Source organism: Musca autumnalis, unplaced genomic scaffold (genome assembly GCF_047663935.1).
Source record: "Musca autumnalis isolate F117 unplaced genomic scaffold, ASM4766393v1 scaffold_3, whole genome shotgun sequence".
NCBI lineage: Eukaryota > Metazoa > Arthropoda > Insecta > Diptera > Muscidae > Musca > Musca autumnalis.
In genome coordinates, this window is record NW_027411866.1 from 68,226,120 (window position 1) to 68,241,980 (window position 15,861).

At 35.6% G+C, this 15,861-nt stretch overlaps 1 long non-coding RNA gene across 1 annotated transcript; it reads right to left on the reverse strand.

Annotated features, from left to right (window-relative positions):
* Positions 1-293: 293 nt before the first annotated feature.
* Positions 294-5,791, reverse strand: LOC141400040 (uncharacterized). Its single transcript, XR_012412061.1, has 2 exons — positions 1,054-5,791; positions 294-971 (listed from the first exon to the last, which is right to left on the reverse strand). It is a non-coding gene; the product is annotated as an uncharacterized lncRNA (long non-coding RNA).
* Between the last annotated feature and the right edge of the window lie 10,070 nt (positions 5,792-15,861).

Here is a 15,861-nt window from a genome sequence, read left to right on the forward strand (position 1 = left end):
ATTTCCACTAAATTTCTTGTTAAGAAGCAGTTTTTTGTGGTATGTATGTACATATATCTCTAAATAAAATATTCACAATCAATAATTGATTATTTTTCAGATAGCAATAATTATGAAGAGGACGAGGATGACAAAACCTATTGCAGTGGAGGATGTCGACAGTCTTTTCTGCACCTTGCTTGAAAAAAGATGATTCCATGTTGTATGACACATTTTTATGAAGATTTGGATGAGCTGGTGCAAGATTTTAAGTCTATAAACTCGACACAACAGATCATCAAGATGCTGTGGCATTGTGGTAATATGTTACTTCTTCTTCTTTATTTGCTAATTCGTTTTCCGAATGTTAGCGACCAATACAATACAAATATTTTTTTATAAATACATATGGATACAATATTTGTAATATTTTTTTGTTTATAGATTGCTTAGTATATCTGCAAATGCCTCTCTATCTCTAGCCTTAAACAATAGGATTGTAATGTCTCGGATGCCAGTCCATTCTGTGATGTTATCGATCCATGTTGTCTCCTTTCTACCTCTAGCAGGCCTTCCCTCTGTCCTTGTGCGGGTTACAATTTGCAGTAATTTATATTTTTGATTTCGCATTATATGTCCCAAATATGCTGTCTTTCGTCTTTTTATAACTGAGATAAGTTCTCTTTCGCAGTGCATCCTTCTTAGAACATCGGCATTTGTCACATGGGCTGTCCAAGGAATTTTCAGAACTCTCCTATAGATCCACATTTCAAAAGCTTCAAGTCTTCTTATATCAGCTGTTTTTATGGTCCATACTTCCATTGCGTACAATAGCACTGACCAGACATAGGTTTTGATAAAACGAATCTTTGTTTCAAGATTAATGTCATGACTCGTAAACACTCGTCTGTATTTTGAAAATGCTTCTCTGGCCAGTTCAATTCTGCATCGTATTTCTTTTGAACAGTCCCACTGTTCAGTTATTGTAATTCCTAGATATTTGAAACTTTTAACCCTCTCCACATTGGTGTTGTGAATTTTCAATGTTGCATTGGAGTTGAGTGAATATCTTACCGGGAACAGACATATAATAACGAAGCTCTAACCATTCCTTGTCGGATGTTGTTTTTACGCCAGTAACACACACAATTGTTTATTGACACTCGGAATATTGTAATTAGTAACCACAAAATAGTGAAGGTTGTTCGATTCCACAATCTGATCTCCAAAAAAATCAATTTAAAAAATCAAAAATTTATAAACACAATATTTTTTATTGGAAAGTTAATATTTTCGATCCACTCAATTGTGAAAAGAGTTGTGACAATCAAAACAATAACAGCTGTGTTATTCTTTCTATCAAATACTGGTTCAGAGTTACCACACGGTCAAATTGCTATCATCTTACTGTACTGTACGGTGAAGAAGAAGAAGAATACGATCCATTGACTGTTAAATTTAAAATTATTTCAATCGCCCCTAAAAGTATGTCAAATGCAAATATCAACTCGCCCTTTACTTCTAAAGGCACAGTGGGCCACGTCGACCAAAATGCGAAAAGGAAATTAATGGAAACGTCCCCTGATATTTCACCTGTGGTTGGAAATATGTCCACGACGGAGTTAATAAAGATGATGCATGAATCCATGTCCAAGCTTCTAGACGAGAAGCTTGAAAACTTACCAACAAAGTCTGATATTTCAGATATTAAAAATAACATGGAGTCCATTAAAGAAGATCTTAAACGTCTGGCTACAGAAAACGAAGAGCTCAAAGCGGAATTAAAACTCCTCAAAGAAGAAAAAGAGGAAGAGAGCAAAAGGATACAAAGGCTAGAAGATCAGCTAGGCACCAAAAAGCTCGTTATACGAGGATTACCCAGTCAAAAGTCTTTGTATGGAGCTGTTAACAATCTGTTTCTTAATACCATGAAGCTAAATATTAAGAATGAAATCGAAAATGTTAGAAAAGTGCAAGAATCCAACAATAAAATGTCAGTAGTTGTTGATTTTGCATCAAAAAGAACGGCGACGGACATCTTAAAATCTTCAAGAATGTTGGCTGGTACATCAATTTATATCGAACGGGAATTGACTGGAAAACGTTTGCAGAAGAAAAGAGTGATGCTACTACTAAAGAAGGAATTGCAAAAGGTGAGAAAAGATAAAAGGATTGGCATAAGAGGAGAACAACTTTTGATGGATGGAAGAACTTTTCACTGGAATGCGGAAAATAAATTAATGTGTGGTAGGAGTTGTGGTGTCGAGATTCTGGGCAATATTTTTGGCGAGTGCATTCAAAATATAAATATAAATTACAATGATCTAGCTGATAAGTTGATTTCAAAAAACTAACAAATATAGAGCAATTAAAAGAAAAATTAAATAAAAGTAGAAAAGAACAATATAACATAGCATATTCTGAAAAAAAAGAAAACTATATACTTAGCATTGTGGCATATAATGTTCATGGCTTAGGAAGTAAAAATCTTCACCACCGGTTTTTTGAGTATTTAGATAAATTTGACATTTTCATTCTTTCTGAAACACATATTGAGGCTAAACAAGAAATAAACTTTGCAAACAAATTTAAAAACTTTAAGATTCATTGGAATGCTGCTACAAGAACCAGTGCAAGGGGACGAGGCATTGGAGGACAGTTATATGGAGTGCGCAGAGACTTGGAAAAAGCTGGCTTCAAACATACTTTTACCAATAACGGAGACCAATATTTAATTCAATGTGAATTGAATACTTTTCGATTTGTAATAATTTAGTATACTTAAGGAGTGCATGTTGGTATGAAGATTTCGAAAAACTGCAATATGTCGTGGAAAATCAAGGAAGTACTAAGATTGTAATAGGAGACCACAATATTCGCATTGGTGAGGAACAAGAAGTACCCACAGAAATTCTTAAAAACTGCCCATGTAGTAGAGTTTCAAAGGACAAAACTATAAATGCAAATGGCAGAAAATACATAGAATTCTGTAATAATAATGGTCTTATAGTTTTAAATGGAAGAATGGCAGGAGATGAAGAAGGGAACTTCACTTTTGCGAACAAAAATGGTAACTCTGTTATCGACATATGTGCAGTGACGGTAGATACTATAAATTTTATCAAGACTTTCCGAGTGGAAGACCAAATCTTGTCAGATCATTTCCCTATAGTCTTAACCCTATCCATACCTTCATCGGGACCGAATATGTCAAAGAAACATAATCTTCTTCCAAAATTACTATGGAAGGAAAGCAAGAAAAGTGTATATCAAAACTCTCTAAACAAAAACATCGATTATTTGCCCCCACAACCAAAGCTGAACGAGCTGACGAGAATTATACATAAGTCTTATCCGAAAAACACAACCAAGAAAAATATAATGTTCAAAAACAAATGGTTTGATACAGAATGCTTTAAAGCAAGGCAAAAAACAATGAAACTCCTCAATAAATTCAGAAGATCTGGAGAAAGTTACAACAGAATTCATTATATTGAAATGAAGAAAACGTATGAAAACTTATGCAAGTCGAAAAAAAGAAACTATTACAATAATATAGAGCGAAGGCTGGACGCAATAAATGATAGCAAAACTTGGTGGTCTTTGGCAAGGGAGATCAGACAGTTAGATGAGGGAAGTAACTGCTGTATCTCAACAGATGAACTCAAAACATATTTTGAAAACCTCCTCAACCCCATCTGCAATATTTCACCATTTCATTTTGCACCAAATATATCAAGGGATATACACATGGATGCCGCATTTACTGTCGAAGAACTGAAAGAACAATTAAAAAAAGCAAAAGCAAATAAAGCTCCAGGGGAAGATCAAGTACCCTATGAATTTTTTATTCACGCAACAGACAGTTATCTAGAAATGCTGTGCAACAGTTTCAACAATATTTTTAACGGTTTTGATGATTATGAAACTTTTCGTTCCGGCATTATTTTTCCAATTTACAAGAAGGGAGATGTAATGGAAGTGAGCAACTATCGAGGCATCACATTTATGAACAGTGTTGGTAAATTGATGATCGGTATGATCAACCAGAGAATTGGAGAATGTGTGGAAAGAAACAATATATTGAATGAGTATCAAGCGGGATTTCGAAGAGGCTACTCGACAGTGGACAATATATTTAACCTTGCAGCGATAACGAACTTAAAAATTGACGAAGGCAAGAAGGTCTATGCTTTTTTCGTCGATTTTAAAGCAGCTTTTGATCGAGTTCCAAGGGATATGCTAATATATAAATTGCATGATATCGGGCTGTCCACAAAAGTCGTGAATTTTATACAAAGGATATATGAAAAAACAAAATCTGCAGTTTGGTCAGGCCAAGAACTATCCGATTTCTTTGAAACACGGTCTGGAGTAAAACAAGGTTGCTTGCTATCTCCTATTCTTTTCGCTCTTTACCTCAACGACCTGCATGATCATCTTGAAGGAGGCATTTATATAGATGACACAAACATTCGTGTATTAATGTATGCGGATGATATAGTCATTCTTGCTGAAAGTGCACCGATATTGCAACAAATGATCAACAAATTAGAAGCATATTGTACATTATGGGGAATGGAGGTAAACCAAACAAAGTCTGAGATAATGGTGTTAAGGAAAGGAGGCAGACTGGCGTCGAATGAGCAGTGGGTGTATAAAAACGAACAAATAAGAATAGTCAACGAATACAAATATTTGGGAATATTGATAACACCAACGTTTTCCTTCACTAAACACTTAAAGAAAAAAGAGGAAGCCACGAAACTATCCCTGCTCTCCACCTGGAAACAATTTATTTCAAAAGCTTCCATAAGTCTCACTGCAAAATGGAAAATGTTTTTGGCTGTATGCCGCTCAATACATAGTTACGGGGCCCAAATCTGGGGCAATGCGTACTTTAGCGAAGTGGACAAAATGTATCGCTTCTTCATCAAGAAGATATTGAACCTACCGGAGTCTACACCCAATTATGTGATTTCACTTGAGACAGGATATGAACCAGGGTACATATATACGTATTCCCTGCACCTACAATATTTATCGAAAATATTATTTGATTTCGATAGTCATAGATTACCACACATACTGGGAATAAAATTGGCTACCAAAAATATATCCTGGTTTAAGGAATTTAAGCAAAAACTGTCTGAGAATAACATTTATCACAACAACGTAATGTCTAACAAGACTTATTGGTTAGAAGCTGCGCAGAAATTGCTGACAGAACTGAAACTCAAAAATATAATCGAACATATTGAAAAAGCAGAATGTAGTGGAACCCGAATATATAAATACCTCAATTTTAACATTGGTCCTCTTTATTGTAATGACAAATATAACCAAGAGCAAATTTCATTAATAATGAAGGCCAGAGGCGGATTATTAAGGCTGAATTTTAATACTTGGAGGCCTGAGGAGGAACAAAGGTGCTCGTTATGCAATACTGGAGAAATAGAAACAGTAGAGCACTTCATAGGACGTTGTCCAGTTTTAAAAAATATGCGTATCAGACATTTACAACAACCCCTATTGTCGCACTCAAAAGTTATTAGTATACTAAATGGTGGTGAAGAATTTTGCTGGATACAGTTGTATAAATTTTTGAAGGAAGCACTAAAATTTAGAAAAATCTTAATTGATGAATTTAACTATTAGCGTACATCTTGATAAACATTATCATATAACCACTCATCTACCCAGCAGACGGTTTATAAAACCATGCTGTAAATATTCTTTATTCTAACATAATATCTATAATTGCAATATTTTGTAACGATATTTGAAAAAAAATAAAGAATCATTGAATTGAATTGAATTGAATGTTGCATTATTGTGGCCATTCTTTTTGCTTATAACCATGAATTTTGTTTTACTGATGTTAATTTTCAAACCATATTTCTCGCTGTGTGTTGTGAGCTTATTCACAAGATTCTGGAGACCAGATATGCTATGCGACAGTAAAGTTGTATCATCAGCATATCGTATGTTGTTCAGAAATGTTCCATTTAAAGGAATGCCTATTGGAATTTTGTTTATCGATTCTTCAAAAATTTTTTCTGAATAGATATTGAATAGCAAAGGTGATAATATGCACCCTTGTCTGACTCCCTTGTATATATCAATACTATTTGTCATTTCCCCGTTCACTTCTATTTGTGCATTTTGATTCCAATATAGACTTTTAATACATTGTACTTCTTTCTGATCTAGGCCAATGGAGATGAGGATGTCAATCAACTTATCGTGTAACACTGTGTCGAAAGCTTTTTCGTAATCAATGAAGCATAGAAATAGGTCTTTTTGTGCGTTTTTACATTTCTGAACCAATGTTTGTATTGAAAAAAGTGCTTCTCGGGTCCCATACCTTCCTTGAATCCAAACTGGGATGTTCCCATGGCTTTTTCACATTTTGAGTATATTCTGGAGTGGATAATACGCAGAAATATTTTTAGAGCATGGCTCATAAGGCTAATAAGTCTGTATTCGCTACAATATTTTGCATGGCATTTCTTCGGAATGGTAATAAATGTTGATTTTAGGCAATCTTGCGGGAATCGGCCTGTATCATATACATGGTTAAATAATTTTGTTATAATTTCTATATTTTCTTCATCTATTAGTTTTAGGATTTCCGAGGGAATCTCGTCCGGCCCACAAGCTTTCTTATCTCTCAGACTGTTTATAGCAGTTTCAACTTCTCTTCTACTTATTGGTGTTCCTGTAAGAGGATGTTGCGTCTGTTCTTCAAAAGTTGTTCTATGTTAATCTGTAAAAATTTGTTTTATATAATCTCTCCAGATATTTATCTTTTCTTCTATGTCAAAAACAGGATCATTATTATTGTTGTAAAGTACTTTTGAGGGAGTTTTGCGGTATACACCAGCAAGTTCTTTTAACTTTCTATGGAGATTAAAATCGTCGTGAAGGCTTTGTAATCTTTCAATCTCCTGACATTGTTTAATTATGTGGTTGTTTTTTGCTATTCTTACAGCGGTTTGGATTTCCCTATTTAGTTCCCAATATCGTTCAAAATTTATGTTTTTATGTTTTCGTCTCTCTTCCATCAAGTCGAGAATATCCTGTGTCATCCACTCTTTCTGTTTAGATATTTTGTGGTATCCAAGGGTATTATCCGCTAGGGGCTTGAGCGTAGTCCTTAGTGCGTTCCATAAGTCGTCAACGTTTTCAGTATTTATGTTTCTCAGTTCTTGATTTACTTTATCTCGGAAATTTGTTTTGAATGTGGTATTTTCAAGCTTTGCCACATCGAGTTTACGGCGAATCTTCCGTTTTTTGCTCGTGGCAATTTTTATGCGCAACTTCATCATCAGAAGATTGTGGTCTGAAGGAACATCAGCACCTGGATACGTTGAACATTTCATAACCGAAGATCCGTATCTGGTATTAATTAATATAAAATCTATTTGATTTCTCACAATAGTGTCCCTTCTATCTTGCGGAGATTTCCACGTGTATAGTCTTCTTGGGGGAAGACAGAACATTGTATTTGTTACCATCATTTTATGTTCCTGACAAAACTGAATTAGTCTATCACCCCTTTCATTTCTTTCGCCAAGACCGTATTTTCCTGTTATACCTTGACACTTTTCTGCTCCTATTTTAGCGTTGAAGTCGCCTTGAATTATTGTTATTTCGTGGCTTTTTGTCATTCTTAATAAGTCGTCGATTTCCTCGTAAAAAGATTCAATTTCATGATTACTTTTGTCTGCAGTAGGTGCATATACTTGGATTATGTTTATATCAATTGGTTTACATTGAATTTTGAGCAGCATAGTCCGATCCGACTTAAAAACAGAACCCGTTACGCTTTGCGCTATGTTACTTTTTACTATAAATCCCACACCGCTTCTGTGATGTTCGGTAGAATTGCCAGAGAAGTATATTTTCGCGTTTTGGGAGCTAAATTCACCGTTTTGTGGCCACCAGGTCTCACTTATTCCGAGTATATCGATGTTTAATCTATTCATTTCAGCTATGGTGTTGGCTAGTTTCCCTGCTTCATAGAGACTCCTTATATTCCATGTTGCAATGTTTAAATGTTGTTTTTTACCTCCGGGGATTCTTAGCACCCTTGTATTGCCGGAGACTAAGGGCCGTGTATTTGTTTCATCACTCATGATTGTATGGTTTTCGAGGGAGAGATACTTCAGTGGTTTCCCGTTGCCTTCTGAAGGGTTAACTGTTTTCCTTCTACGTATTCAGCCGCTCCACTGGAGTACAGACGCTGTTTGCTGCCGCTTACTTTAAGACAGACGCCGCTACCTGTTGGTCCGCGGGACGTATTTGATTTCCGTCCTACCACCCATATCTGGGAAGCATTCCCCTATCCGCCACCTGGGGACGCGCCCTATAGGGGTTACAGGTTCCCCGAAGGGAATATGTTACAGTTTACAAACAAAAACTACTCGAATATAAATTTGCCGATGAAAAGAAGTTTGACTTGTACAGCCGTTGAAGTTGGTACCGGTAATAAGGAAGATGACTTAAATTTATATTAAGAACTATTTGCATCTGTAATGATATCGGTGGATAGCACAATGAATGACCGGCCATTGCATAGAATGTTTTTGCTACTGCCCTCGAAGAAAATGTATCCTGATTATTGAACATCCCATTGATTTGAGATTAATTGCCACAGTAATGCCTGTCAATTCAATGAACCGGGTTCACAAATTTACAAAGATGCTAAAGCATTGAAGAAAATATTTACCAAAAGAAGGTTTGAATTGGAAACGGGTAAAGTGAAACTCATAAAGAGGCCAAATCACAATTCCACACGAAGTTAAATAAAGGAGAATATGTAATGAAAAACGTTTTTTTAATAAGTTTCCATTACATTATTGAGCTAACATGAATCGGCGTGCATTCATTGATTTATCGTCATCATAAATACCCAAAGTCGTATCTAACAAAATAATAATTTCACAGGAGAAGAAAAAACGCAATAAAAATGAAAAACTGTCATGGAATATTCATCTTATGAAGGCGAGTATATGGGATATTATCAGATACGAATGGGAGTAAGTAATGAAACCAAAACCGCGGAAACACTTGGTTTAGGGATGCGTCATTACAACAAAATCTGCAATGTTATCCCTTTTTTCGAAATGTCTTTTCTTGAATAGGATCGTTATTTTTAACGTAGAAGCTTGAAATTTTGCAAGAGCATGTGCTTTAGTATTATGTATTAGATTCAATCAAAAAACGGTATGTTGGACGGTGGTATGTTGGACATGGGAAACCCATAAGAAACGTAATTTCTTAGTCCCGGGCCACACTGGAGTAATTTCATTGAAATTTTGGCATGAAACTATGCGTCTATAGATCGAGTTCCATAGAAGAGTAAAATCATGAAATTGTTGTAGTGGGGAATTCAACCTAAGAACACCTAATTTCATGAAATTTTTTAATGAAATTCACTTTAGTGTGGACCGGGACTTAACAAAACATTTCATTACAAATGATTTTTCTTTGTTGATTCAGGGCTGAGGTCATGGCACAATAATTATTTATATTGCTAATGGGTACTTTACACGACATGTATTTTACATATGTTCTGTCACTTTGCATATACATTTTTTATATAAAAAATGACAACCCATGTGTAAAAAAACATATCGTGTAAAGTACCCAAAATAAGTAATTATATTTCAGTAACAACGATTCGTTCTTTTTTACTTGTTAAAGTAGCGGAATAGTAATAAAACACTTCACTAATTTTATAAACATGCTAATTTTATTTTATTGTTAATTTAATTTTTTATTAAGTTTTTATAAATACAATATTGTTACTTTAATCTAATCGGTATAATAAAAGATGAAACATACTTAATTAAAATGTTGTGCAAAATTGTATTTTATGAAACTCAAAATGTTACAAAATATTGGCAATCAACTACTCAGTCAGTGTACAACATTCAGCAAACTTTTACGATTCCATAGTTTTATTTCCGTTTACCTTTGGCAATATTAACCTGCGTAAAAGAAAAATGCAGTAAACACATAATATGGATTATTTATGTAAGACTATCTTTTTCTGCTTGTCTGTATCTATTTCCATTTCCTCACAATATTCTTCAACGGATTCGGAATGGAATGCAATATTTACATCTGTAGAACTGAATAAAATACATGTTACATACATTTTCATTTCTAAATTACATACAGTTACTTACCATTCCATAGTCGAATGCACGTGGCATGAACATCCATTTTTTTCCTAATCTTCTTGTTTAGGTGATAGCTCAGAAAGGCCGCAGAGAATAAATGTTGTTTGTGGAGATGAGCAAGTGATACAAACCCGAGTGTTACCGATAAATAAAAGAGGAGAAAAATAAAACACAAATGTTTTTAGTTGGTATAAATAATAATATTGGTGTGGGTGATTTATTAAGGCGAAAAGTGCTGATGACTTTACCTTGTATTGGGTGAGACGCGTTACAATTCGCGAGTAAACCGAGTACTTCCGTACTGGTGAAAAGATGACTTATAAGTAAAAAGTGTATGAAAACCGAGAGTGAATCAAGGCTGTGGCAATCACTGCTTATTGGAAAGTTCTCACTACGATCCGAACTGAGCGAATATAGTTCCAGGGAGAAATTGCAGAGAAATTCCACTACCAAGAGAGTACTCTCTACGATCCGCACTGAGTGAACATAGTCTCTGAGAAGATTTGTAGGGCAATGATTGGAAATATCACCCTACGGTCCGCCGTAAGCGAACATAGTTTCTCAGAGGATTTGTAGAGAACACTCAAGGAAGGGAGGCCTCTCTGCGATCCGAACTAGGCGAACAAAGGCTCCCTGGAGATTTGTAGTGAAAATACCAATAGAGAGTTTCTAACTTAAACATTAGCCGCCAGCCTTGAAACACATAGGAGTGTTTCAACATAAAATGCGTGGACTTAAAGTAACTTACAACTAGGAATCCAAGTATGTAAATTCAGTTAGGTGAGCTTTTCCGATTTCAAACTTTCCATTTTTTTAACTCTGGACTGTAATAATGCGATAGCCGTCCGTAGCTAATAAAAATGGCGAAGGGGGAAATAAATCTTATGTTAGCGAGGAGAAACCGATAGGAAAGACGGATTGAAACCGATGGGTAAATACATCCTGGTGTGAATAATAAAGTATTCACGGTTTTTGGTTGTCTGGTGGTGCAGTCGTTTGAACGTAAATTATTCAAATGATGGGGAGAAGAGGACATTGGACCAGTTAGGATCCATCCAAATACCGTATTTTGTTCCAGAAGTGAAATGAGTATATTTTGGTGAATTCCGTCTAAGAGGATTTTTGGGTATAGATCAGATGCAATCAATAGTTCTACGGGTCTACTATCAACAAAGTGTGGATCAGCTAATCGAATGTTTGGTAAACGATGTGTTATATCGGGATCTATTGAGAAAGATGGAAGATCATCCGATATCCTAGGGAGAACAAATGCTTCCGTTTGAAGTACCAAAGAAGAATTGATTCTTGAACCGATTTTCAGAGAACAACTTTTCTGAGTACTAGCTGATACCGGTCCCGTTACTCCTGAAATACGACCTAGAGAAGAGCGAGTGGGCAAATGTAACCGATTTTTAATGGTTTCAGAAATGAAGGAACCCTCAGATGCTGGATCAATCAGAGCTCTAACTAGATACTCTTTACCGTTATGGATTAGATTCACTATAGCAGTTCCCAGAAGAACATTACGATTCTGTAATGTATGGAACACTTGTTGATTTGCTATAGTTGGATTGGCACCAGTGGAGGTCGAAGCGAGGTTGTCTTTGTGGTGAACTATAGAATGACGGGAAGAGGAAGGTGTAGAATTTGATGAAGAAGGAGTTGAGGGAGGTGATTTAGTAGAACGGTGTAGGAGGGTGTGATGTCTTCCACGACATATATTGCAATTATGGGCGCTAGAAAAAGTTTTAATTGTATGACCCCGTGAAAGACAATTCCAACAACTGCCTTGTTTCTTCACCGTAGAAGATTTTTGGCCAAAAGGCAATTGTTTAAACTTTGGACAAGATCGCAAAGAATGAAATTCCGTAGGACATAGAAGGCAAGTTAACTTGGAAGGTGAATTTAATTTTCCAGAGACCGATTTATTGGTGATAGGTGATTTAAATTCTTTCGAAGAAGACTTTTTATTGGTTTCAGGGCCTTTGAAATCACGCAAACAGTCAAGAGTCTGAATTCTTTCAGAAATAAATGAATCCAAGTCTTCCCAAGAAGACAAAGCCGATTTGTCTCTAACACTCTGTTCCCATAGAGTGACAGTTATTCGCGGTAAACGCTGAATACAAATGAAGACTATGATAGGATCCCAATGTACTGTGGTGACATCATATACGGCCATAGCAGATAAACAACTATTTATTCCGCGCTGAAGGGTTTTCAATCCCGAACTAGTTTCACGATCGATGTATGGAAGATCAAAGAGAAGCTTCAAGTGACTATTGACAATAACCCGTTTATTGTCAAACCGATTTTTGAGAGCTGCCCATGCTAAGACGAAGCTACGGTGAGTTAATGGGAACTTGGAAACAATTTCTTTAGCTTCGCCGTCTGTCTTTCTAATTAAATGACAGAGTCTCTCAATGTCACTAAGACCAGAATTATTTACATATATCGTGGTGAAAAGGTCTCGGAAAGATGGCCACGACAAGAAATCACCATGAAAGGTTTCTATGTCGCATGGAGGAAGTACAAGGTTATGTACACTATCCGGATTTGGCGAAAAGAAGGATTCTCGAGTTTGAAAACTGTTTTGAACTAATGAAGGGACTGGATGATCCAACTGAGTACCGATTTCGTGAGATGCAGGTGTCGACGTACTCATATTATTTGCGTGGTCACCGTGAAATTCTTCTGCCGAGAGGTCCGAACCATTTATTGAGGTGTTATGTGAAGATTTGGAGGATTTAAGAATTTTGCCCAATTTGCGATTCATAGTTGACCTACAAGTAATGTAAGTCTGATGACACACTTCGTATTTACTATCTAACGAATCTATGTCATCCCTTTTTGAATCTACCGCCGACATTAAATAATCGAGGCAACGATCGAATGTTAATTGGACCTTTGACCACAGCTTGTCCAATTCTGTGCTACGAAACTCGAATCGAATTTGATCAAAGCATCCGATGCTCTGATAAAGAGATCTAAAGGTGTGACCGGCATTGTAGAGAATTTCTTTGTTCCGAAAAATTAGACAAATTTCTACGAATTTGTTGGAATAATTCACAGAAATGAGCAAAGAGTTGTAAAAATTCAATAGAATTTATTATTTTTGCACGAGGTGTAGGGTGAACCAATAGCTAAAATGTTAAAACTGATATATTTTGCGGAAAAGGAAACACAAATAAACCAAATGTCCGAAAAATTAAACAAATTCCCGTTCAAAAATTGCAAAAAAACAAATTTCCAAAAAGCTGCAAAAAATCAATTGAATTTATTGTTTTAGCAGCGAGGTGTAGGGTGAATCAATGACTGAATGTCCAAAATCGATTATGGGAATGGAATGGGAAAACATAAATGGCCAAAATATCAAAAACCGAATAATTTGGGAATTTTCCTTGTGAAAAATGAAAATTTTAAATTCCACAGGGACCGAATGTAGGGTGCACTTCTTCAGAACTACCAAAAAATCAAAAAACCGAAACCGAAAATTCAAATATGTTAACAAAAATGTGATTTTAGTACATAAATATAAATTTATATTGAATAAATATATATGTTATATTTACTAAAAATATAAATATATAATGCCGATTGTAGGGTGTACGATGTCCAAAAAACCGTTTATACCGAATACCGATTATTTTTCGAAAATATGCAAATATTTATTTTTCCGAAAAAATATTAAAAAATAATTTTTTCACCTGCGACCCACTGTAACCGTAGTAATAACGAGTGTGTACAACAAAACGAAATAAAACACAACTAGCGTCGCAGTAGACGTATGCTGGTATGTACTAGTAGGTATGCAGGTAGAGAGACCACAACGTATTGAATTGTTGTTGGTAGGTTTTTTTCGTTTTATTAGGTGACCCTAAAATAAATGTAAAAAGGCGGGTAATTTGTAATACGTTTGTTGTTGCAATTCTCACTGAAGGGCTCTCCCTTTGGAATAATTATTGACGTAGGGATAGTGAGAAAAAACCGAAATAAATAAAACAACAACACGTATTGGCGATCACTACACTTGTTAGTGATTAATAAAGAAACACAGTATGCCGTATATTAGATGTATTGGATGTAAAAAAAACGCAATTTGCATGTACTTTAAAGGGAACACAACCGTATTTTGGTGAGAATAACTATTAAAAGATTTATTTTGTGGACTGTATGTGGATGTTATTTGTAATTACCGACCGACCGATAGGGTGAATAAAAGACGATCAGTATCCGAAATATTTTTTATGAGAAAAGAGATAAAAATTTATCACTCGCGATTTGCTCACTTATGGAAAACACTGAATTTACATACCTGGTATGTTTTTTGATGAAATATTTGTTGTTGGTGATGCGATTGGATGGTTTTGTTGATGAGGATGGTGGCGAGGGGTGATTGGGTAAACTTTTATGCGCTGAAGTAGAGAACAAAAAACTGCGATTAGCACTAACAACACCGTGTAAATTATCCACTAATCCGTCTCGAAGGAACTTATCTGGCTCGACTGGACCAAATGTTTAGGTGATAGCTCAGAAAGGCCGCAGAGAATAATTGTTGTTTGTTGAGATGAGCAAGTGAAACAAACCCGAGTGTTACCGATAAATAAAAGAGGAGAAAAATAAAACACAAATGTTTTTAGTTGGTATAAATAATAATATTGGTGTGGGTGATTTATTAAAGCGAAAAGTGCTGATGACTTTACCTTGTATTGTGTGAGACGCGTTACAATTCGCGAGTAAACCGAGAAGTACTTCCGTACTGGTGAAGAGATGACTTATAAGTAAAAAGTGTATGAAAACCGAGAGTGAATCAAGGCTGTGGCAATCACTGCTTATTGGAAAGTTCTCACTACGATCCGAACTGAGCGAATATAGTTCCAGGGAGAAATTGCAGAGAAATTCCACTACCAAGAGAGTACTCTCTACGATCCGCACTGAGTGAACATAGTCTCTGAGAAGATTTGTAGGGCAATGATTGGAAATATCACCCTACGGTCCGCCGTAAGCGAACATAGTTTCTCAGAGGATTTGTAGGTCCCTGTCCACACTAGAGTGATTTCATCGAAAAAATTGCATGAAATTATGCGTCTCTAGATCGACTTCCATAGTAGAGTAAAATCATAAAATTGCTGTAGTGGGGAATTCGATTTAAGAACGCCTAATTTCATGAAATTTTTTAATGAAATTCACGCTAGTGTGGACCGGGACTAGAGAACACTCAAGGAAGGGAGGCCTCTCTGCGATCCGAACTAGGCGAACAAAGGCTCCCTGGAGATTTGTAGTGAAAATACCAATAGAGAGTTTCTAACTTAAACACTTCTCGTATCCTCCGGTAAAAAGTGATCCCAGCATATACAGACATTCTTCTAGAAGTCCTTTCCACAAATTTTAGCTCAGTCACGCCTTCTATGTGGATCTAATGGAGTGTTGAAATAAGGTCCTTTGTTCTTCGTTTATATTTTATCGCACAATACGCACTTCCTCATTTCAATTTCTTTTCTCACTATGAGATATTACGCATTATTTATGTAAATAAATATATTTCTTTGTAGTTACCGATGTATGTATATGCTAATATCAAATTAAATTTTTTATATTTTTAGTTTCCAATGTGTTTGTTTGTGGATGATTTATTTTTAAATATTCAATACAACGATTGATAAAAAAGTATACACAATGAAAAACAATGACA